This window comes from Haliotis rubra, unplaced genomic scaffold, assembly GCF_003918875.1.
Source record: "Haliotis rubra isolate DU_JTF1 unplaced genomic scaffold, ASM391887v1 Scf179, whole genome shotgun sequence".
NCBI lineage: Eukaryota > Metazoa > Mollusca > Gastropoda > Lepetellida > Haliotidae > Haliotis > Haliotis rubra.
The window spans coordinates 750,442-772,805 of NW_025765769.1; the positions used below are offsets into that span (position 1 = coordinate 750,442).

At 39.9% G+C, this 22,364-nt stretch overlaps 1 protein-coding gene across 1 annotated transcript in view; it reads right to left on the reverse strand.

The window, feature by feature from the left end:
- Nucleotides 1–18,642, reverse strand: part of LOC124273266 (chordin-like protein 1) — a 59,805-nt gene extending 41,163 nt beyond the window's left edge. Inside the window, exon 1 of the mRNA XM_046708483.1 lies at nt 18,394–18,642. The gene's annotated coding sequence lies outside the window, so the exon portion shown is untranslated. The remainder of the gene's footprint in view (nt 1–18,393) is intronic.
- Between the last annotated feature and the right edge of the window lie 3,722 nt (nt 18,643–22,364).

The window sequence follows — 22,364 nt, forward strand, 5'->3', positions numbered from 1 at the left end:
CTCGTCCAATAGGTTATATGTTTGCTATATTCTGTGTCTGTCTGTCTGTGCCATGTCTTCCTTAGTCTGTGTCTGTTTCCAACAACTCTGCTTGAGTCGGTGTCTGTCTGTACCATGTCTGTCATTGTCTGTGTCTGTCTGCCTGTACGATGTCTGCTATACCCTGTGTCTGTCTGTCTGTCTGTACCTCGTCTAATAGGATATATGTCTGCTATACCCTGTGTCTGTCTGTCTGTACCTCGTCTAATAGGATATATGTCTGCTATACCCTGTGTCTGTCTGTCTGTACCTCGTCTAATAGGATATATGTCTGCTATACCCTGTGTCTGTCTGTCTGTCTGTACCTCGTCTAATAGGATATATGTCTGCTATACCCTGTGTCTGTCTGCCTGTACCACGTCTAATAGGATATATGTCTGCTATACCCTGTGTCTGTCTGCCTGTACCACGTCTAATAGGATATATGTCTGCTATACCCTGTGTCTGTCTGTACCTCGTCTAATAGGATATATGTCTGCTATACCCTGTGTCTGTCTGTTTGTACCTCGTCTACCTCGTCTATAGGTTATATGGATATATGTGTGTCTGTCTATACCCTGTGTCTATGTCTGCTATACCCTGTCTGTCTGTACCTCGTCCTAATAGGATATATGTCTGCTATACCCTGTGTCTGTCTGCCTGTACCTCGTCTAATAGGATATATGTCTGTACCTCGTCTAATAGGATATATGTCTGCTATACCCTGTCTGTGTCTGTCTGTACCTCGTCTAATAGGATATATGTCTGCTATACCCTGTGTCTGTCTGTCTGTACCTCGTCTAATAGGATATATGTCTGCTATACCCTGTGTCTGTCTGTCTGTCTGTACCTCGTCTAATAGGATATATGTCTGCTATACTGTGTCTGTACCCTCTAATAGGATATATGTCTGCTCTGTGTCTGTCTGCCTGTACCTCGTCTAATAGGATATATGTCTGCTATACTATACCCTGTACCTCGTCTGTCTGCCTGTACCTGTACGTCTAATAGGATATATGTCTGCTATACCCTGTGTCTGTCTGCCTGTACCACGTCTAATAGGATATATGTCTGCTATACCCTGTGTCTGTCTGCCTGTACCACGTCTAATAGGATATATGTCTGCTATACCCTGTGTCTGTCTGCCTGTACCACGTCTGTGTCTGTCTCTACCATATGTTCTTTAGTCTGTGTCTGTTTCCATCACGTCTGGTTGAGCCTGGGTCTGTCTGCCTGTACCACGTCTGTGTTTGTCCGTAGCATGTCTGTCAGAGTTTGGACCCGTGAAGGTCCGGGCTAGAATTGATCTTCAGTAACCCATGCTTGTCGTAAGAGGTGACTAACGGGATCCGGTGGTCAGGCTCGCTGACTTGGTTGACACATGTCATCGTATCCCAACTGCGTTGATCGATGATCATGCTGTTGATTCCTGGATCGTCTCGATTATTTACAGACCGCCGCCATATAGCTGGAATATTGCTGAGTGCAGCGTAAAACTAAACTCACTCACCCTGTCAGAGTTTCTCTGTATCTCGTCTACTAGAATCTGTCTGTCTGTGCAATGTCCGGTGGAGTATGTGTATGTCTGTACCATGTCTGCTACAGTCTGTTCTGTCTGTACCGCTCTATCTCTAGAGTCTGTGTCTGTCTGTGTTATGTTAAGACCTACTTTGTCAAAACAAACAATGAAACAATAGTGTGAGCGCTGATCAAAGCAACCCATATCAACACCGACTGAATTTTCATTAATGTCCATGCTATCAACCAGTGATATATCTGGTCGAAACTAAACCAGTCATGACATCATTAGGGTTGAAAACGGCTCATTGACGAAATAGATTTGCCTAAAATAATGTATGAAAATATGTGGCTAACTGAACCGAGACAGTGACTCGAATGGCAACATCGTTGTTCGTGTTATCAACCACTGGTTTGCCTTGTAGATAGTAAATGTCGCCGCCAGATGGTATAGCTATAATATCGACTGTATAGCTATAATATCGATTGTATAGCTATAATATCGATTGTATAGCTATGATATTGATTGTGTAGCTATAATATTGATTGTATAGCTATAATATTGATTGTATAGCTATAACATTGATTGTATAGCTATAATATTGATTGTATAGCTATAATATTGATTGTATAGCTATAATATTGATTGTATAGCTATAATATTGATTGTATAGCTATAACATTGATTGTATAGCTATAATATTGATTGTATAGCTATAATATTGATTGTATAGCTATAATATTGATTGTATAGCTATAGCTATATAAGCTATAATATAATATTGATTGTATAGCTATAATATTGATTGTATAGCTATAATATTGATTGTATAGCTATAATATTGATTGTATAGCTATAACATTGATTGTATAGCTATAACATTGATTGTATAGCTATAATATTGATTGTATAGCTATAATATTGATTGTATAGCTATAATATTGATTGTATAGCTATAATATTGATTGTATAGCTATAATATTGATTGTATAGCTATAATATTGATTGTATAGCTATAATATTGATTGTATAGCTATAATATTGATTGTATAGCTATAATATTGATTGTATAGCTATAACATTGATTGTATAGCTATAATTGATTGATAGCTTATATATTGATTGTATAGCTAGCTATGATATTGATTTGTATAGCTATAATATTGATTGTATAGCTATAATATTGATTGTATAGCTATAATATTGATTGTATAGCTATAATATTGATTGTATAGCTATAATATTGATTGTATAGCTATAATATTGATTGTATAGCTATAATATTGATTGTATAGCTATAATATTGGTTGTATAGCTATAATATTGATTGTATAGCTGAATTTTCGTTGTAATAATATTGATTGTATAGCTAAATATTGATTGTATAGCACATCATCATCACATCCTAAAGCAAATAGGGGCGGTGGGGTAGTCTAGTGGTTAAAGCGTTCGCTCGTCACGCCGAAGACCACGGTTCGATTCCCAGCATGGGTACAATGTGTGAAGCCCATTTTTGGTGACCCCCGCCGTGATGTTGCTGGAATATTACTAAAAACTGCGTGAGACTAAACTCCCTCACTCTTGCAAAGCAAAATATAGAATGGTATACCAGCATTACTTTGGTAGGGAAGGTAAGTGTTTTATCAGCGTGTATACCTGCAAGCAATAACTAACATACATCGAATCCTTCCCATTGGCCCAAAGACACGCATCTTTACGCGAGTCATCTCCCCTTCAGACCAATACATCTATTCCGTCACTGACACGATGCATGCGAAATGCCAGAGAATCCGTCAGCGCTACAAACCCTCCTTAAGAATACCTTTTGATAAGTGATATCCAACAAACTTAATTCAGGGAGGAATGCCAGGCTTAAATATTTCCCCGGATCTACTTTTTCACACGGCGGAATATCCGGTGTAGTCTGCCGCAGTGGCGACAAGAAGCCTGCTTTTATCTACTGGAGATGTTTGTTATATATTTCCAGAGTCTCGTATTGGCATGGATCCTGAGGTGAGTCTACGGTGAGCATTGGCGGTCTTCTTGGAGCCCCGGGCGTGGATGATAGTCGCCATTTTTGCTTCAGCTGTCAAGATGGCGGCGGCATAGTGCCAGATATCGGCGGCCATTTTGAATTTACGGTGCTTTACTTAACGAAGGGGTTTAATTAATGTAGAAATTTATTTGAATTAATTGATTAAAAATTATCTTTTTTCTTGACTCTTGATTCAGAGATGTGGGATAACACGTTGATAAAGATGCTGAAAATAACATTTAAGCTTGTAGCGTTATCTTTGTGTAATGAATCACATAATGTTGATCATGTTTGTCTATTTATCACCGTTTATCTTCGTTGTACATCTGTTCGCGTGGGGTCGATTCAACCTGTGGGCGGGGATAACCAATAGTGGTGAGAGATAATGCCGGCATCTCAGCGTCATATTAAGAAACGATTTTGGACCAGGCAAACCAGTGATTGAAAGCATGAGCAATGATCAAACCAGCTGTATACAATGATCAAACCAGCTGTATACAATGATCAAACCAGCTGTATACAATGATCAAACCAGCTGTATACAATGGATCGCACCGATCCCGATCCGTTTTCGTCCATACTTGCAACAGCTGGTTTGCCTACGCCAGGCTCGAACTCACAGATGTTTTCTTGACATTTTATATACATTATAACTGAAGATGTAAACGAAGATTACGACGTTCAAGTTTTTATGGTTGGCTGGATAGCCCCCGAGTGTAAAGGGCTGGTGTGTCAGGCCTAAGACCCAGGTCTTACCCAACATCGGTACAGTGTGTGAAGCCATTCCTGGAGCCCCCTGGCGTGATATCTTAGAATACTGCTAAAACCAACTCGCTTACCTCTTTCTGGTGATGTGTTGGGCAATAAAGAGTTATTTTTATGTTTCCCTGTCAGTTTCTTTCAGAAACAACCAGTGAAGATAAGGTTAGAACTTGTCTACAGCAACCCTAGTCTGTCTCACAGCCCCTGAACCGCATTATTTTCACTTCCGCTCAGCCCTTTCTGCAATGGTAAATCCCTAAATGAAGCAAGTCTAGATTACCTCAGTTCCGAATCTCAGATCTCACTGGGGCTCCTGAGGCTCCTCTTAAATTTATTTGTTGCGACAAACGGGAACCGGTGGTCAGGGTCGCTTTTATTGCGTAGATCGATGCTCGTGATGTCAGTCCAAATTCGTCGTTTTACAGACCGACTGGAATATTTCTGGAGGAGGGCGGTAACCAACACACACATCCTTCAGAAACTGATGATGTAGCTCTGTAGTTAGACGATTACAATTTACTAGGCGTCATTAGTGAAGGGTCAAATAATACATAGCACATGTAAAGAAAAGTTTTTCTAGAAATAATAGAACCAAGAGCGTCATCATAATGTTTAATGTGTTGACAAACGTGACACATCTTGACATACAGACAAAAAGTTCAAACAGCACTAGCAAACATCAGTTGTATAGACCAACCCCCCAAAATGAAAATGACAAACATGAAGCACTCGGTCATTCAATATCTTGTGTACCCTCCTCGCGCGCCCAAGACACAGGTGCACCTTGTTCTCATGCTCCTTAGCAAGTTCATAAAGAAAGTTTGCGGAATCGCATTCCATTCCTCTACTAGAGCTCTGCGGAGTCCTGGGAGAACCACTGGTGCTCGGATAGTCGTGTTTACACACGTCGACAGAGTTCATCCCAGGCATGCTCAATTGGGGTGAGGCCTGGCGTGCATGCTGGCCGCTCCATCCGCTCTACACCCTGCTGCCTAAGGAATTCCGTGACAACCCTGGCGCTATGAGGCGTTGTCGTCTTGCAGTAAAGAGGGTCAACCATAAAAGCCATGCATAGCTTGCAGGAATGGTACTGCTATATGAGCCAGAATCTCGTCCTGATAAGTTGAATCTGCTTTGATCTGTGAAGAGCACACGAGACCATTGACGTTGATTCCAGCGGCCATGATGTCTACTCCATCACAAACACGTCTGCCTGTGACGTGGTTTTAGTGGTGAATGAACTGCAGGTCGCCTACAGCGGACTCCGGCTGCTCTTAAACGAACGGTGCTCCTGGATATCCTTACATTGTTCATTGAAGTGTTCTGTCCGAAGATCTGCTGCGTTAAGGAGTCTGTTACGTAACGCAGTGAATCATGTGCCTGTCATCTCGGACTGACTCTGGGGCGACCTGCTCGACTTGTACATTCCACGGACCTATTGGCTTGAAATCTCTGCCACAGTCTACCGATAGCCCTCTGACTCACATTAAAGCGGATAGCAACCTGCCGCTGAGTTTGAACAAATTCCGAAAGGCCTATAGCCTGACCCCTTTCAGCAAGTGTTAAAAAAACCGTCTCATTTTCATTCTTAACTGCGATATCAAAATTCTTAGGGCTACGAACGTTTCGAGGTACCTGAACAGTGAACGACAGTGAAAAAACATCAATACATGTGTATTGTCCTTCACTTTCTATGGATAGACCGATTTGCACGTGCAAATCACTGACATTAAGTGGCAGGTGGATTTCCATATTGACAATTTTAATTAAAAAATTGCCATTTGTAACAGGTATCGGACGTTAAAGAACGTTATAATGACATTTCGGCCTGATGTGTCTTTCCATACTGTTAAGAAAGTTTGTAAAACATTCAGTGGTATATATTTCAAACAAGAACGAAGATTTTACAACTTTAAGAAATAGTGTTACAAATAGCTTGACACTTCATTAATGACGCCAAGTACATGTGAAGCCCATTTCTGGAGTCCCTTGCTGTGATATTGCTGGAATAACATTGATTTAAAAAAGGCTTATTCTTACGAAGACTAGTATCCCTACTAGTATCTTACAGGCGAAAGAGCGTTTCTGTGCAGAAATATACTGAAGGCAAACCAGAGAGTTTAATACGGGGAAACACGGTTATACGGACCGTGCCGTCTATATAGTTGAATATTCCAATATCTGAATGTGACTGTAGCATGTCTGGCCACATAATGAACAAACGTTGTTGCTTTTGCTTGTTGCGTAACGCTGCAGTCAGCAAAATGCCAGCTGTATTACGGCAGTCTTATAAACTTGTAATCCCCATCAGATAAATATGCAAATGCGGTCGTCCAGTAGGTACTACTTTCAAGATCCGTTCATCGATAAAAGGACTATTTTCCCCGTTACGTGAATGAATAAATGACAATTGATTTGTTTAGCGCCTAATATCCAGGTTATTGCCTGCTCAGTGGCGCTTTACAGAAAGATACGTGACGGAGGTCTGTGAAAAATAGATCCTGCCAAACAGTGGTTGACATCGTGAGCACTGATGTACCCAGTTGGGAAGCATGACAGGCATCGACCACGTCGTCGAGCCTGACGTTTTCCCCGTTCCGTTCAATCAGTTGCCTCTTACGACAAGAATGGGTTGTTGTAGATCTTCGAAGCTCTCTTAGCGCTAAGATAGTCGTAAGTTTATGTTAATGTATGGCACTTACGACTATCTTAACGCTAAGAGAGCTTCGTTGTGTGATGAGGTCACGTGTTACTTTAGGTCTTCCAGCCTTTGAGTGTCGCTCGATGGCTTCCTTGACGGCTAACTGTGTGTATCACAAATGCGCCTGGTTGTTTGGACCAAAATGCCAGACATGTGGTTTCATCTTTTTCGATGGTATGTGGTATTTTTTTCTAATTATTCTGCACATCATCACCCGATCACCCACAGCCTCGGGGCATATTTCTTGTGAGACGGAACATGCGCTGAATTTATGCTGTATGTTTTGTCGCGACGGACCAGTTAGACAGAAACAAAGCCAGACCTCTTAAATCTTACTCGGGGTTAATTCGTGTCTACCTATAAACCTAAACACTGCCCATAAACCAATAACCATTCACGCAAACACAACCGTACCTTTGTTGCGTCGACATCGCTACGGGGGTAAAATGGGATTCAAAACGAGGCTACTTACGTATGTCGCCATCATAGGGATTGTCTCAGGTTTTTTAGTGTTCCTTTTTTGTAAGACGTGATTTTTAACATCGAAAATTAAAATAGGTATGGCGTCTCCACCTAAAGAGAGTAATCAGCGACGACAAACGAAGTCGTCAGCTGTGCGAGAGTCGCGACGTTGCGGCCAGACGGTGACGTATTATTGGCTTGGTTTACTGTTCAGAGCATAAAGCATCTCCAAGTGAGCCGCTCCTTGACGGCTCTTCAGCACATAACATTGTAAGCTAAGTGTACTGAAGGAGGTCTGTATGATATAGGCTCATACAGACAAAAGTACCCGCTTTCATGCAGGAATTATATATATCTCCCTGTGCCCACTTCAGCGATTCCACACTGCCTGAGCGATTCGTGACCTTGGAAACGTCCGATGACTTAATCGGTCACGTGTCTGGTCTTGCATTTTGTTTTTCGTCCGATGACTTAATCGGTCACGTGTCTGGTCTTGCATTTTGTTTTGGATTATCAGGCAGCATGGTAATGATAAAATAAAACAAATGTAAACATTTATTTTGAAAGAGCGAGTGTGGTTATATGCAACTTCCACCATTATTCCAGCACTGTCACATCGGATGACTCATATAAACAATACAATATAGATTTAAACTATGAGCTTAAATACTTTCAACACAAAACAAACAAACAAAAAACACTTTGAGACGATGTGAATTTGAGTCAGGTGTTTTTGTGTATTTTGTTCAGTGAAGCAAAAATATTTTTTTCGATCATTTTCGTGACACGGTTTTACAAATTCCAAGCCCTCCCCCTACCCATAATACGAAATGGTCTGTCCTAATCCATACCGTCCATAAGATCCGGCCTAAATACTGGGGAAGGAGATTGGACTCACTCATAATATCACTCACTGGTTTGTCTCGTTTAAAGGCCGTATATCAATTTATCAACACCTTGTTAAAATAGTTAAAGAAGCTAGGAAAGGACTCGAATCCCCAAATGTCACCACAGTTATCGTCCCGGGGCACTGGAGTTCATTGAATCTGAAACAGATTACGCATACATGTATGCCGAACTGGTCTAGAATTTCGTGTTCGATCGGAGCGCCTTGAATTGCTATTAAGAGTTATGTCCCTTCTGTGTCCTTCCTACTGGCCAATCATATTCCATCTACCATATAACTTGCATTTCCTTCAAACAAAATGGTGGCCCCTGTCAAGACTGGTCGTACCTCGTAAAGTGCATGAACTTACTTGAGCACCTTGATAAAAGAAAACTGCAAAAATAATGGAAAATATCTGTCTCGGCCCAGTTGACGGTGCATGTTTTACAAATCCTGCAATCGACCGACATCTGCAGGGCCTTCTACGACCTGCATATCGATGTAGGTCCCTTGTATCAGAATCAACCGGGTTGCGAATTCGCCCTGACATAGTTATACATGGCACACATCTAAAACAGTTTTAAATTAGGCGTCCCTTACATATCAGTGCGTGAGTGAGTTTAGTTTTACACCGCTTTTAGCAATATTCCAACAATATCACGGCGGGGGACGCCAGAAATGGACTTCACACATTGTACCCTAGTCTGTCTCACAGTCCCCGAACCACATTATTTTCCCAACTGCCAAGCCCTCTCTGCAGTGCTAAAGCTCTAAATAAAGCAAGTCTAGATTTCCTCAGATTCAGGAATCTCTGGTCTCCCTAGGGCTCCTTTTCAATATAAATGGGCTTGTTTGTTACTATCAAAATTATATATATTCAGAGACTAAGCCTTAGTCTAATTGTACCCATGTGGGAAATCGAACCCAGGACTTCGGCGTGACGAGCGAACGCTTTAACCACTAGGCTACTCCACCGCCCCCTCCTTACATAGCAAGACACCACGGAGTGATATAGCTGAAATAGTGTCTCAGTTAAACTCAACGCTTTCATTTCACCCTTTATGATGTGGTTGTTTGTTGTTTTACGCCGCATCCACAAAACTCGAGCTATGTGACAGCGGTCTGTAAATAATCGAGTCTGGACCAAACAATCCAGTGATTGATATCATGAGCATCTATCTACGCAATAGGGATACGGTGACGATGTCAGCTAAGTCAGCGAGCCTGACCACCCGATCACTTTAGTCGCCTCGTACAAGCATGGGTTGCTGAAGACCAATTCTAGCCCGTATTTTCATGGGCCCCTGTTATGAAAGGGCTTGAGTCGAAAACATCATTGACAATATTTCGGCCACATTCCGGCAACTTACAGCTTAATTTTCTTCCATATTAACTTCACCCTACATCTCACTCCACAACTACAGTGATCTGCTAATGGATGATGATTATAAAGATATTGATGCTTATAGTGCTGAATTAGAGCTGATACTGTCGCCTCCTTCAGTCAGTGGCCCAGTTGGTTTTGTGCTGGAGAAATCATCACAGCCTTGTTCTCTAACCGTTCGCTCGACAGACCGAAAACCTGGGTTCGATTCCCCACATTAGTACAATGCGTGTAGCCCATTTCTGGTGTCCCCTCTGATATATTGCTGTGCCATCATTCTGTTACGAAAACAGAGTTAAACCATGTTCACCTTACTGATCAGAATCTGGTGATAAATTCAGCGAGACATACAAGAAATAGAATTCAACGAGTGTCGATACTGCGAATGATTTCTCAGACTTCAACCGTTGTATTGCTGATTTGTAGTTTCACGGATTTTTCATAACAACATAAAGTTACTTCAGTTTCAATTTAGCCACAATTTCAATGTACTTTCAGAATGACCAATGAATTTCTGGCTCAGAATAGAACCATAATAAAAACAGAAACAATGTTAGGCTAGTTTGATTGTGCTGCTTATAGCTTTTCAAATATATTCGTATCTCGTGTAAAAAGCACTCTTAATATGCAAAACATAGGATGAAACAACAGAGAATACACAACAAAAGCATATTCTTGAAAGACAATTTGTAAAAAACAAAAGCGTTGTATTTTCAGTTTGGAACCAAGCGAATCTAAACTATAACAGTCTTAACTATAAACGGCGAGAACCAAACTGAAGAAAAGCAACTTTAAAAAATGAAACATGCTTTCTTATGAATTTTAAACCATGAAGATACAACCAACAATCAACAAAGCAAGATAAAATCTAAAATTAAAATTAGCCTTCATTTCATTATGAAATCCCTAACCCCTTAAGTCTGGTCCCGAATAAATCTTGTGCGTGTCACGTCAAAATGAACAGTCGAAAACAAATTATTAAATGTCTAAACTTTCATTTGCACCATAGTTTAGTCTAGACGTTGCAACGGCGCTTGTGGTGACCGTGATTACGTCGACGTTGTTTTATGATCGAGGTGGATGTTGTTAAACGACATCTCCATGTCTGAAGTCGGTTTGCTGTCAAGAATTTTTACAATGATATGAAATTTAAACTATGCTGCAAATTATTTCCATGTACCAAAGATTTAATAGTTTTATATCCAAGTTCAGCAAGAGCAGAACATCACTGAAAAACGCCCAGTATTTCCATGTGACGCTTTTATGGTCTGAGAATGTTTTTCAAATTTCAAATTACGCGCTGACATTAAATTACATTGTAAATATGTTTGTTTTTTATTGAAATGAATTCTAATGAATGGTATATTTTGAGAAGTAGGAATTTCTATGCGTAAAAAGATTTATAACATTTTAGCTTGCGTCCCAATTAAAACACTTTCCAAAATATTTACATCGGGTTTGTTTTATTTTTTAAAAATATTTCCAAACAACATGTGTACACTTACTTTTAAGCGGTAGTTTATATACCATGTAAAACCATTCTGTCTCCCAATTAGAGTCGTGTTTTTACAAAATTCACATTAAACTGACAAACATTCGTTCACGAGCGCAATGTGTTTGTCCCAAAGGAATTATATGCGTATAAATTATTTTAAATTTCCGCAGTGCCCTCTACCACTCCACATCACAAAACCAGTCCCACTGCTCAGACATGGTACTGGGTTTAGGGACAAAGGTATTCGTGGTTTTCCTAATCACAATTTTAATGCCTGTAAACAAATAAACACATCGTCAAGATAAGGAGAATTATAAACAGACCCCTTGACGATTAACGGGTTTGCTGTTGTTGTATAAACATTCATAAATGTCATGGATTTGATTGACAGTTTGTAAGGTACAAGTTAATGATAGATAGACGATAATTTCATTGCAATGGCAAAACAAATAGGTCATATGTTGTGATATATAATTTTACTCAATTAAATTGGATTTAATATTTTCAATCACGATTTAGTTCGGTCCACTCGACACGGTTCTATATTATGTCGTCATCGCATGATTCATTTCATTGGTTTTGTTTACCATCCCTGACATATGAACAAATATGAGTGATTTCAATGATTATATCACCAGCAAGGGAGGGTATATTGGTAAAAATATTTCCTGTCATTTGTGCTGAGTATTATGACAATTGTTGGACTTTTTAAAATGTGTGTGATGAGGTCAATACCAACACGACGTCATATCAGCGCATAGTCGCAATTGAATATGACGTCATCAAATGTTCATGACGTCATGGCGATTTTGTTGGGATGTGATTTTAGTGGAGTAACAGAGCTTGAGGAAATTCCACAGAGCATTTTCAGCACTGAGAGAATCAAGTAACTTCTTCAATATAGGGGGCGGTGGGGTAGCCTAGTGGTTAAGACGTTCGCTCGTCACGCTGAAGACCCGGGTTCGATTCCCCAGATGGACACAATGTGTGAAGCTCATTTCTGGTGTCATCCGCCGCGATATTGCTGAAATACTGCTAAAAGCGGCGTAAAACTAACCTCAGTCACTCACTCTTCAACATAGAATTACGACAGTCGTAAACCAAAAAGCAAAATAAAAGGTGATTAAATATAATTATACCCAAATAAACAAAACAAAATAAGAAACAAACCCAGTTGTTTATCATTATGATAACAGCTCTAATGGTGGTGATTGCGACAAAAGTGACAAGGAAGACGGCGAAATGATGTCGAGAAAACCAAGCTGATAAAACCTCGGCGACGTTCTGACGTCGACGCCAACGATGATTACGATGAAAACAACGCATACGACTATGGTTACGTATAACCAGCCCCAAATCATTCTAGGCGACGCTAAAGACGACGACTTAACCATCTGCATAAGCGAATACGACGGTGGCGTTGACGTTACTAACAATCTGAACGTTTGCAACGACGGCGATGTAACAACTCAAGTCAAATGTATTACCAGGGAATATCTCAACTCAATTCTCCAACAATCTGCGAGGTTCACTCAGTGTGACATCCCACATAACCACTTTGTTCATATATTACAAGTTCGAGCAAAGTATTTAATATTTTTCAGAGCCCAATGTATACTCCCGCCTCCACTTGGGTGCGTTCCGTTGGCATTTCAACTAGGCGGGAACCTGGTAAAACACTTTTTCAATTATGCAAATATCATTTTAATGATAGTATTGTATAGACGTCTACAAAGACATATTAGAACAAAGCAGGCGTCCCCCGAAGTCTAGTCATAATTGTATTAGCAATTTTTTAAACACGGCTGTCATAAATTCCTCTCCTCGTATTGGCCCTTACATCCGAAGTCGGACCGACTGTCTACCGTAAGGTGGCGAGTAGTCTCGAACATCGCCGACATGTCTACCCGACCCACCCTCTCACCCGGCGTGCGCCAACATGAAGGGGCTCCGTCTCGTAAATTCAAACAGCATGTTATTACAAGGAGCTACATCATATAGAGGGGGCGTCTCAAAATTGTTGTGGTTAATTAGTGATTACTGATTTTGAAAGTTGTCATGTGGTCAGAAGTAAATTGATGAATGGTTAACTTATTAATTATACATAGCAGAACATAACAGAATGAGGCTATGATTACTGACCGTACGGCATATGAGCTTGGGTTCAACCAACCTGGTAAGTATTTCTGTTATGCTTTATTTAAGGTAATCATCGAGCTCTTATTTCAAAATCTTTATAATATTATTTCACTATTATTAGCTACGCGGGTTTTCGTACTACTCTGTTTTGTAATACGTGAACGCAGAGCAGTTATAACGTTTGTGTGCAAAAGGGCTGCTGTTTTGAGGTCACGTGTTACTATTCGCCTTCCGGTCTTTCGGTGTCGATCGATGGCTTCCTCAAAGTCGGACATCAAGCACTGTGGGAGGACTGGTCACGTATGATGATAGGCTTTTTTCTGGGTCGAATCCTAGACTCGGGCTGGTTATGATGCCTGGTCTGACGGCGGCATACCTGTGCTGGAGGGTTTCGCTAAAGGCTGAAAGAACAGCTGTCGTGTGGTTCGTACAATCTGACATGAGACTGACTAAACGTCTAGGCGGTGTGGGTCCAACTCTCCCTCCTTCACTTTGCGATCTCACACAACGCCGACCAGTTGACAGAAACTTGTATACGGGCTTTCATTCTGGCGGTCCTGCTGTGTCAGTAGGTGTAGCAGCTTTAGCAGCTGCAGCGGCAGTAGTAGCATTAGCAGTAGTAGTAGTAGTAGTAGTAGTAGTAGTAGCAGTAGTAGCAGTAGTAGTAGCAGGTAGCAGTAGTGGTAGTAGTAGTAGTAGTAGTAGCAGCAGTGGTAGTAGCAGTAGTAGCAGCAGTAGTAGTAGTTAGCGGTAGTAGTAGTGGCAGTAGCATTAGCAGTAGTAGTAGTGTGTAGTAGTAGTAGCAGTAGTATTAGTAGCAGTAGTGTAGGTAGTGAGTAGCAGGTGTAGTAGCGGTAGTAGTAGCAGTAGTGGTAGTAGTAGAGTTGTGAGTAGCAGTGTAGTAGTAGTAGGTAGCAGTGGTAGTAGCAGTAGTAGTGGTGGTAGTAGTAGTTACAGTGATGAGTGGTAGTAGTAGTAGTAGTGAGTAGTGGGTAGTAGTAGTAGTAGTAGTAGAGTGGTGCATTAGTAGTAAGTAGTATTAAATAGTACAGTGGTAGTAGTAGTGGTGAGTGTGGTGGTGGTGGTGAGTGGTGAGTGGTGTTGTAGCAGTAGTGAGTAGTAGTAGTAGCAGTAGTGGTAGTAGTAGTATAATATAACTGAGGTACAGTGTAATACCAGCAGCAGAAGTAGATGTAAGATTGTTATCAACAAGATCGACAACGATCAAACCCACTGGGGGCATTTTCACGGGACCTAAAAACCTACAGCTGCACTTATATTTAAACCAGCATCGTATTTTGATATCAACCCGCAGATAATGAAATATATACTCCGCTACAAGTAGATATAGCCGTGGTCCCAGACCAAGCGCTCCTAACCCCGGCTGATCGTAATGGGAGCGGTAATGGTTACACAAAGGCAATGTTTGTTGGTCGTGGTCTATCAACTACCGGTATTAACCCACCGTCAAGTGGGGTACTTGTATTCCGACAGTAATCGTCTCTGGGTAATATACACCGGCTCACGGGGGCCATTGGGATCTATTGCTCAATTTCATTGGTCGTAAATCTGAAATCTGTCTTTTTAATAATCGTAAATATGACTTTCAACCATAAATGATATTATTTTTTTAATAAACACTTGTGATAACGATATTGTTTGAAATTGGAGTACGTGGTTCGTGTACAGTAGCTGTTTCGTTGGTCGCGAAGGCTCTTTGAGAGAGAGAGATAGGGGGGGAGTGAGAGGGAGAAGTGAGAGAGAGAGAGGGAAGTGAGAGGGGGAAGTGAGAGAGAGAGGGAAGTGAGAGAGGGGAAGTGAGAGAGGGGGAGTGAGAGAGGTGGAGAGAGAGGGAAGTGGGAGAGAGGGGAAGTGAGAGAGAGAGAGTGAGAGAGAGAGAGGGAAAGAGAGAGGGAGAGAGAGAAAGGGGGAAGGCGGGAGGGCAAGGATGGAATAACACAGACAGGAAGAGTGACAGCCAGCCAAAAAGAGAGTGGGAAAAAACCAATACTGCTGAGAGTTCATTTGCATGTTTTGTCTGAAACAGTAATCCATTTCAACAGGCATGTAAAGTGCCATTTACGTTTTGGTTTTGTATTTCGAACTTATATCATACGGCCATTGTGATCTCGAGGATTACAGCAATATTCCATTTGTGCAGCCATTGAATACTTGTTGACTCACAGTTCGACATGATTGACACGTGTCACAAGCACGTAAGATGTTATCAAGCCTTTCCGTGATTCTTCGCGACTTGGCACTGTCTATTGTCTTATCTACTGTCCCAGACTGGTATTGTACCCCCGTGAAGATCTGGATTAGAGCAGGGTCTTCAGTGAAACTGCTTGTTGCAGGACTGTAAGAGACGACGAACGGGGTGGAGTGGTCTCCCATGCATGTCCTAACAGCGTTGATCTGTGGTCATGATTTCGGTCACTGGATTGTCCAGTCCAGAATCGTGAAATAACTATTAAGCATTGTATCTATGTATAGAGCTTAAACAAAGTTCACTCCATGCGGCCTCATTTGCATATTTATCTGATTGTGATACCAAGTTCATAAGATCGGTTTATCTCATCGAAAACACCATCCACGATCTCATAAAAGAACATAAGTAACAACTATTCATTCTGAGACAAACATATTTGCCGCTCGTGTCACTGGGGCACAACACGGAATGGCGCGAGTACTGGTGAATGTTTTACAAGATACTTAGGGCGACGACATGTTGATCTGGATGTGTGTAGACCATTTTTCAGTATTCGGGAAAACGCATTAAAACGTTGAACGTTTTTCCAAATCCGGAAGCAGGAACATCGGGTTGTTCCCTGATGTCATGGTATATTTACATCACGTAATAGTGACGCCACTATGAATGTCTGTTATTTAAGAATTGAATGTCACTTTGTGTGTTTGTCATCGTTCATTTTTCAGTGCAAACACACAAAGTGACATTGTGAGGAATATGATGATATATCTCTACGTATCAAAATGACAGAATTGCTCTCCGCTGGTCTTCTGTATCGGTACTTGGAATTGTACAGTAAATTGTAAAAAATAATAAATGCGCAAATGAAAGTGTACTCTTTCGTGACAAGTGTTTATAGAAATGTGAAGACTTTTCAAACTGAAATGGAAGAAAACTTCATTTAAGTTGTTGAACAAATTGGAAGGTGTAACGTCACATCTCGCTGTCATGTGGTAGGGTTATCTTGGAACGTACTGTGCAGTTTGTGAGTTTAGTTCTACGCAGCTTTTATCAATATTCCAGCAATATCGCGGCGGGAGACGCCAGAAATGGGTTTCGCATATTGTACCTATGTGGGGAATCGAACCCTGGTCTTTGGTGTGACGAGCGAACGCCTTAACAATTGGGCTACCCCACTACCCCGTGCAGTTAAAATGTGATCTTCCTCTGATAACTATACCTTGAAACTTTGAAACAGAGTGTTTCGTCAAAAACACGATTTTCTTTCTAATTTCACTGGAGTAAACTATCGATTTAAGATTTACGAGTTAATATAGTATTTCATTTCTAAATACGCGTTACAGCATCATTTTCATGCGATGATATCAATATTTCAAGTACTTTTGAAGTACTTTCCCGTAATGGCCGCATTTGTATTCACGATCAATTCTCAATCCAGAGTTAAATTAATTATTTGATTTATTCTTTAGCTTCATTCTGCAATAAGGCTGAAATATGTATTGGATGTCAACAATGACCGCACAGTGAGGATTGTTGGAGTTTAATGGCTGCATGGTGTTGCGGTTAATACTTTGCCGTGACAAAAGGTTTAAAAGTCCCCTTTGAACCAGCAAAATAGAACACATACAAGTGTAAAATATTCAATAATATACTAAGCAAACAAGGAGCAAGCTACAATGAATGACAATACAGATATCTAGTACAATGCAATTGAGTCACAAATATAAAATATTTGGTCACAAATATAAAATATTAACTATCCAGGTGAATAGACAAGCAAGGTCAGTCTTGAAATGTTAAACAGCTTGACCATTGCAGACGGATCGATGTGTATAAATCCAGTCATGCGAAAAGTCCCGTCACAACTCAACAACCAGCCTTTATATAGCTTTTACACAGTTCTCGAGCATTCTAGCAAAGCTAGGCTCCATCATTATTCTCTCAGAACGATGCGGGACTTTCTCGAACACACGACATGACAAGACCCGGAAGTCAAAACAAAATAAAGCCAGCCAAGGGAGGCAACTCTGAAGCGCTATCAAAAAGGCGTGCCGCTACAAATACTATTGCCATGGTGCGAGATGCGAGCCAAAACCCACACTCAAAACTTTAAACATTGTGACCGATTCTGACTGACTGAGTTTGGTTTTACGCCGCTTTTAGTAACATTCCAGCAATGGGCTTCACACATTTTACCCATGTGGGGAATGGAACCCGGGTCTTCGGCGTGACAAGCCAACGCTTTAACCACTAGACTACCCCACCGCCCCTATTGTGACCCATAATAGCTATCACTTAATCAATGTGATAACACAATTACATATTACTAAAAAACCGAAAACTCTCATAAAAATGGGAAGTCAGAATTAGAAAAAAAAGTGCATTTAATGATGGACGCCTTGGATCCAAGATTACAACATATATTATGCAGTAAAGAACGCTTAAGATTCATAATACTTCCAATATTGAAGAACACTTTGGAACTAAGATTACAAGTTTGTTTGTTTGTTTAACGCCGCATTCAGCAATATTCCAGCAATATTCCAGCCCGGCGGTCTGTAAATAATCTAGTCTGGACCAGACAATCCAGAGATCAACATCATGAGCATCGATCTACGCAAATGGGATACGATGACATGTCTCAACCGAGTCAGTGAGCCTGACCACCCGCTCCAGTTAGTCGCCTCTTACGACAAGCATGGATTACTGGAGACCAACTTTAACCAGGATATTCAAGATTTCAAGAACAACTTTGCGAAAGGTTAATACATTCAAACTCCTACCTTTAACTGTCGTTGTGTCTTTGTCAAACGGTATCCGTCATTTTCAGATGCATTTACTGCAGAGCATAGGCAACGACAGCCGCAAGTTGTGGGCCTTAATTACATTGACTGTATGCGACTGATTGCTAATAACCGTGTCCATTACTTACATCCCCCGCTTCCTCACCTGTAACGGGTCAACCTTACAAACATACAGGCACAATACAGTCACTTTACAAGCATCTGCCCATAGGAGAAGCACAACATGGGAGACGTAAGTATACTTCATCATATTGACGTATGTAATGATTACAGAGATATTTCCCTGGGTGGGTATTGTGTAAATAGGTAGGATAACATGTATAACAACCGGCGAACCAGAAACACGCCTTTGTCATGTGTAAGTAATAAACATAAAGTACTTGATAACCTTTTCGTTTTGAAGAGTTCAACGCGGTCATTGTATTTGAATTGAATACAGCGAGTCGTGACGGGCTTGGAAGCGGGGGTGGGTTCATTTTTTTATGATCGTGATAATTAACAGAATTTTGATCCTTTATGGCACTTTAAATACACCTTAGGATGACAGTGCAATTATATTTTAACCCTCAGAGTCCAGAGTTCAAGGTCCACTTGCACAAAACTATCTTAGCGCTGAGATGATCGTAGCTCCCATACTTTAACATAGACTTACGACATTCGTAGCGCTGAGGTGATCGTAACTCCCATACTTTAACATAGACTTACGACAGTCGAAGCGCTGAGGTGATCGTAGCTGAGAGTTCCGATCATCTTTTCGAAGTACAAGAATTACGATCTTCTTTTTAATGTACAGGAGTTACAATCGCCTTTAAATGTATAAGAGTTACAGTCGGGTTTTTTAAAAAGTACTAGTAGCGATCTTCTTTTTAATTAAAGTGTAAGAATTAAGATCGTTTTTTTTGTAGTGTAGTGAGTGAGTGAGTTTAGTTTTACGCCGCTCTCAGCAATATTCCAGCTATATGGTGGCGGTCTGTAAATAATCGACCTGACAATCAAGTGATCAACAGCATGAGCATCGATCTGCGCAATTGGTAACCCATGACATGTGTACCAAGTCAGCGAGCCTGACCACCCGATCCCGTTAGTCGCCTCTTACGACAAGCATTTTAAAGTGTAAGAATTAAGGGTGTTTTTACTGTATAAGAGTTACGACCATCTCAGCACTAGGATCACTTAGTGGAGCGGCGCTCCAGCTGACTTTTTTATTTTTTTATTTTTTATTTTTTCCATTTTTATGTTACAATTTCCATTACAGCAGCTTTATGTTCTTCAATTGAAAGTATTTTAAGTGTACAGTGAGTAGTGTTGATGTAAATACATAATGTGTACATTACCTCTTATATGTTTAGTACACATATATACAAAATACATGTAGTTACAGTCAGTCAGTTATAGTATTTCGAAAAAGTAAATGGAAGGATGACCAGAAAGAATGAAAACTTGCATAGTTACAATTAGAAAAGGCAATAAATTTTGAGATTTCATAATATTTTAAAACTTCTTTTTGAAACCATATAAAATTAGGTTTCACTGCTTTCTTACTACATTTATACAACTTATATTTGATTATTATTATCACCACATTAAGAGGATTATTATGTTTACCTTTAAATCCAAATAATATATGTTCTTCACTTAAGTGAATTTTACTTTCGATGTATCCTTCAATCCATTCATTTTGTCCAAATATCTATTGCATATTGACAATTACAAAGCACATGTGCTATAGTTTCAGCTGGATCTTTACACAATGAACATGCTGGTGACTTAACATAGCCAATCTTATATAAATAACAATTAGTGCTGAGAATATTATGTAAAATCTTAAACTGAAACCATATTAAGTCACTGTTTTGTGTACATCTTTTTGCCATCAAACTATAGTTTATCCATTCTGTTTCAGTAATGGGGGCGGTGGGGTAGCCTAGTGGTTAAAGCGTTGGCTCGTCACGCCGAAGACCCGGGTTCGATTCCCCACATGGGCACAATGTGTTAAGCCCATTTCTGGTGTCCCCCGCCGTGATATTGCTGGAATATTGCTAAAAGCGGCGTAAAACTAAACTCAGTCAGTCAGTGTTTCAGTAATGTGTTTATTAAGATAAAGCTCCCATTTGCTATAGCTTTTAAGTTTTGTAAATTTAGAATTTTGCAACATTTCATAAAATAATCTACTACCTGAAGTACTGTTGATTTTAGAAATATTATAAGGTAATATTGGTGTTTGAGAGATGTCTTGTATTTGACTAAAGTTAATTCTTTGTAGGTATTGGGCGATAGATTGTTTCAACCCTTGAAATGTTAAAAAGTCTGTATTCAAAGCATATTTTTGAATAAATTCATGGAAATTAAACCAATTTCCTGTATCGTTGAAGAAATCTTTAATATATGTTATACCTTTTTCATACTAATGGGAAAAATATACTGGCTTATTATCAATTGTTATGTTATTATTGTACCAGATTGACTTATTCAATACATCCGTAACAGATAGTTCCATATTATCACAACAATTTACATATGATGCATATACTGACAGTGTTTCTTTCCAAAATTGGTTGTGGATATTTTGGACAATATTGTTTTCTATGTAGAAAGCATCAGCCAAATTTACTATTTTTGCCTCAACTAAATGATCATAAAAGAAACATGCCCATTTGGACTTACTAACACATAGTCTTTTGATCCAACAAAGTTTCTGAGCTGCAATAACTTTTTCTAATATGGGTACACTATTGCCACCATACTTAGGCTGTAGTGACATTGTATCTCTCTTGATTTATCTGGTTTAAATTTCCAAACAAATTGAAAACATTTCTTTTGAAAAGGTTCTATTATATTTTTAGGTGGGCTTGGTATACTGCTGAATAAATAGTTTAGTTTAGGTAGTAATAATGATTTATACACAATATTTCTACCCATTGGTGTTAAAGTTCTCTTTGTCCAATGTTCCATTTCTTTTTCAATATTATCTAATTTATTTACATAGTTCAGATTAACCATATTTCCTAAATCAATATCAAATTCAATACCTAATAGCTTAAACTGTGTTTGTGTCCAGTCCAACTTATACTCTTTACAGAGTTTGTATCTTGATCTCTTTTTGGAACCTATCCATATCAATTTGTTTTTTTCTGTGTTTACTTTTAATCCTGGAAATCTGGCAAAAAAGGATAATGTACTCATTGTAGAGTAGAGACTTTTTTCTGATCCATCTAAACTAAGGGTGGTATCATCTGCAAATTGTGCTAGAAGGGAATATATATTACCAAGTTTTAATCCCGTTATATTTTTATTATTTCTTAACATTATTGCTAGAATTTCTGCGCATAATATGAAGAGATATGGTGATATAGGATCCCCCTGACGATAACCTCTTGTAACCTTAAAGAAGGGGCTTGCAAAACCATAACCAAAACACTTGTTTCAATGTTTTCGAAAAATAATTTTATCCAATTTTGAAATTGACTGACTGATTATTGTTACACCACGTTTGTGTGGTTGAGACTCGATTTTTAGAGGCCATGATGAAATAGTTGTACTATTGCTGACTGCGACATTAAAAACATTCACTCACCACGAGGTTTGGTTGTGAGGTATTGGTATATTCACAAGAGATAAGCTGGAGACGACATTACCATTCATATGACTCGAAAACACCGATATTCCATTAATTCATCTGTTATTCGCCAGACTATGGAATCATCAGATGGTTGTGATGCTCTTCCCCGGCACCCGTAAAGATCCGGGGTAGAATTGGTCTTCAGCAACCAGGCTTGTCGTACGAGGCGACTAGCGGGATCGGGTTGTCAGGCTCGCTGACTTGGCTGACACATGTCATCGAATTCCAATTGCGTAGATCGATGCTCATGTTGTTGACCACTGGATTGCCTGGTCCAGACTCAATTATTTACAGACCGCCGCCATATAGCTGGAATATTGCTGAGTGCGGC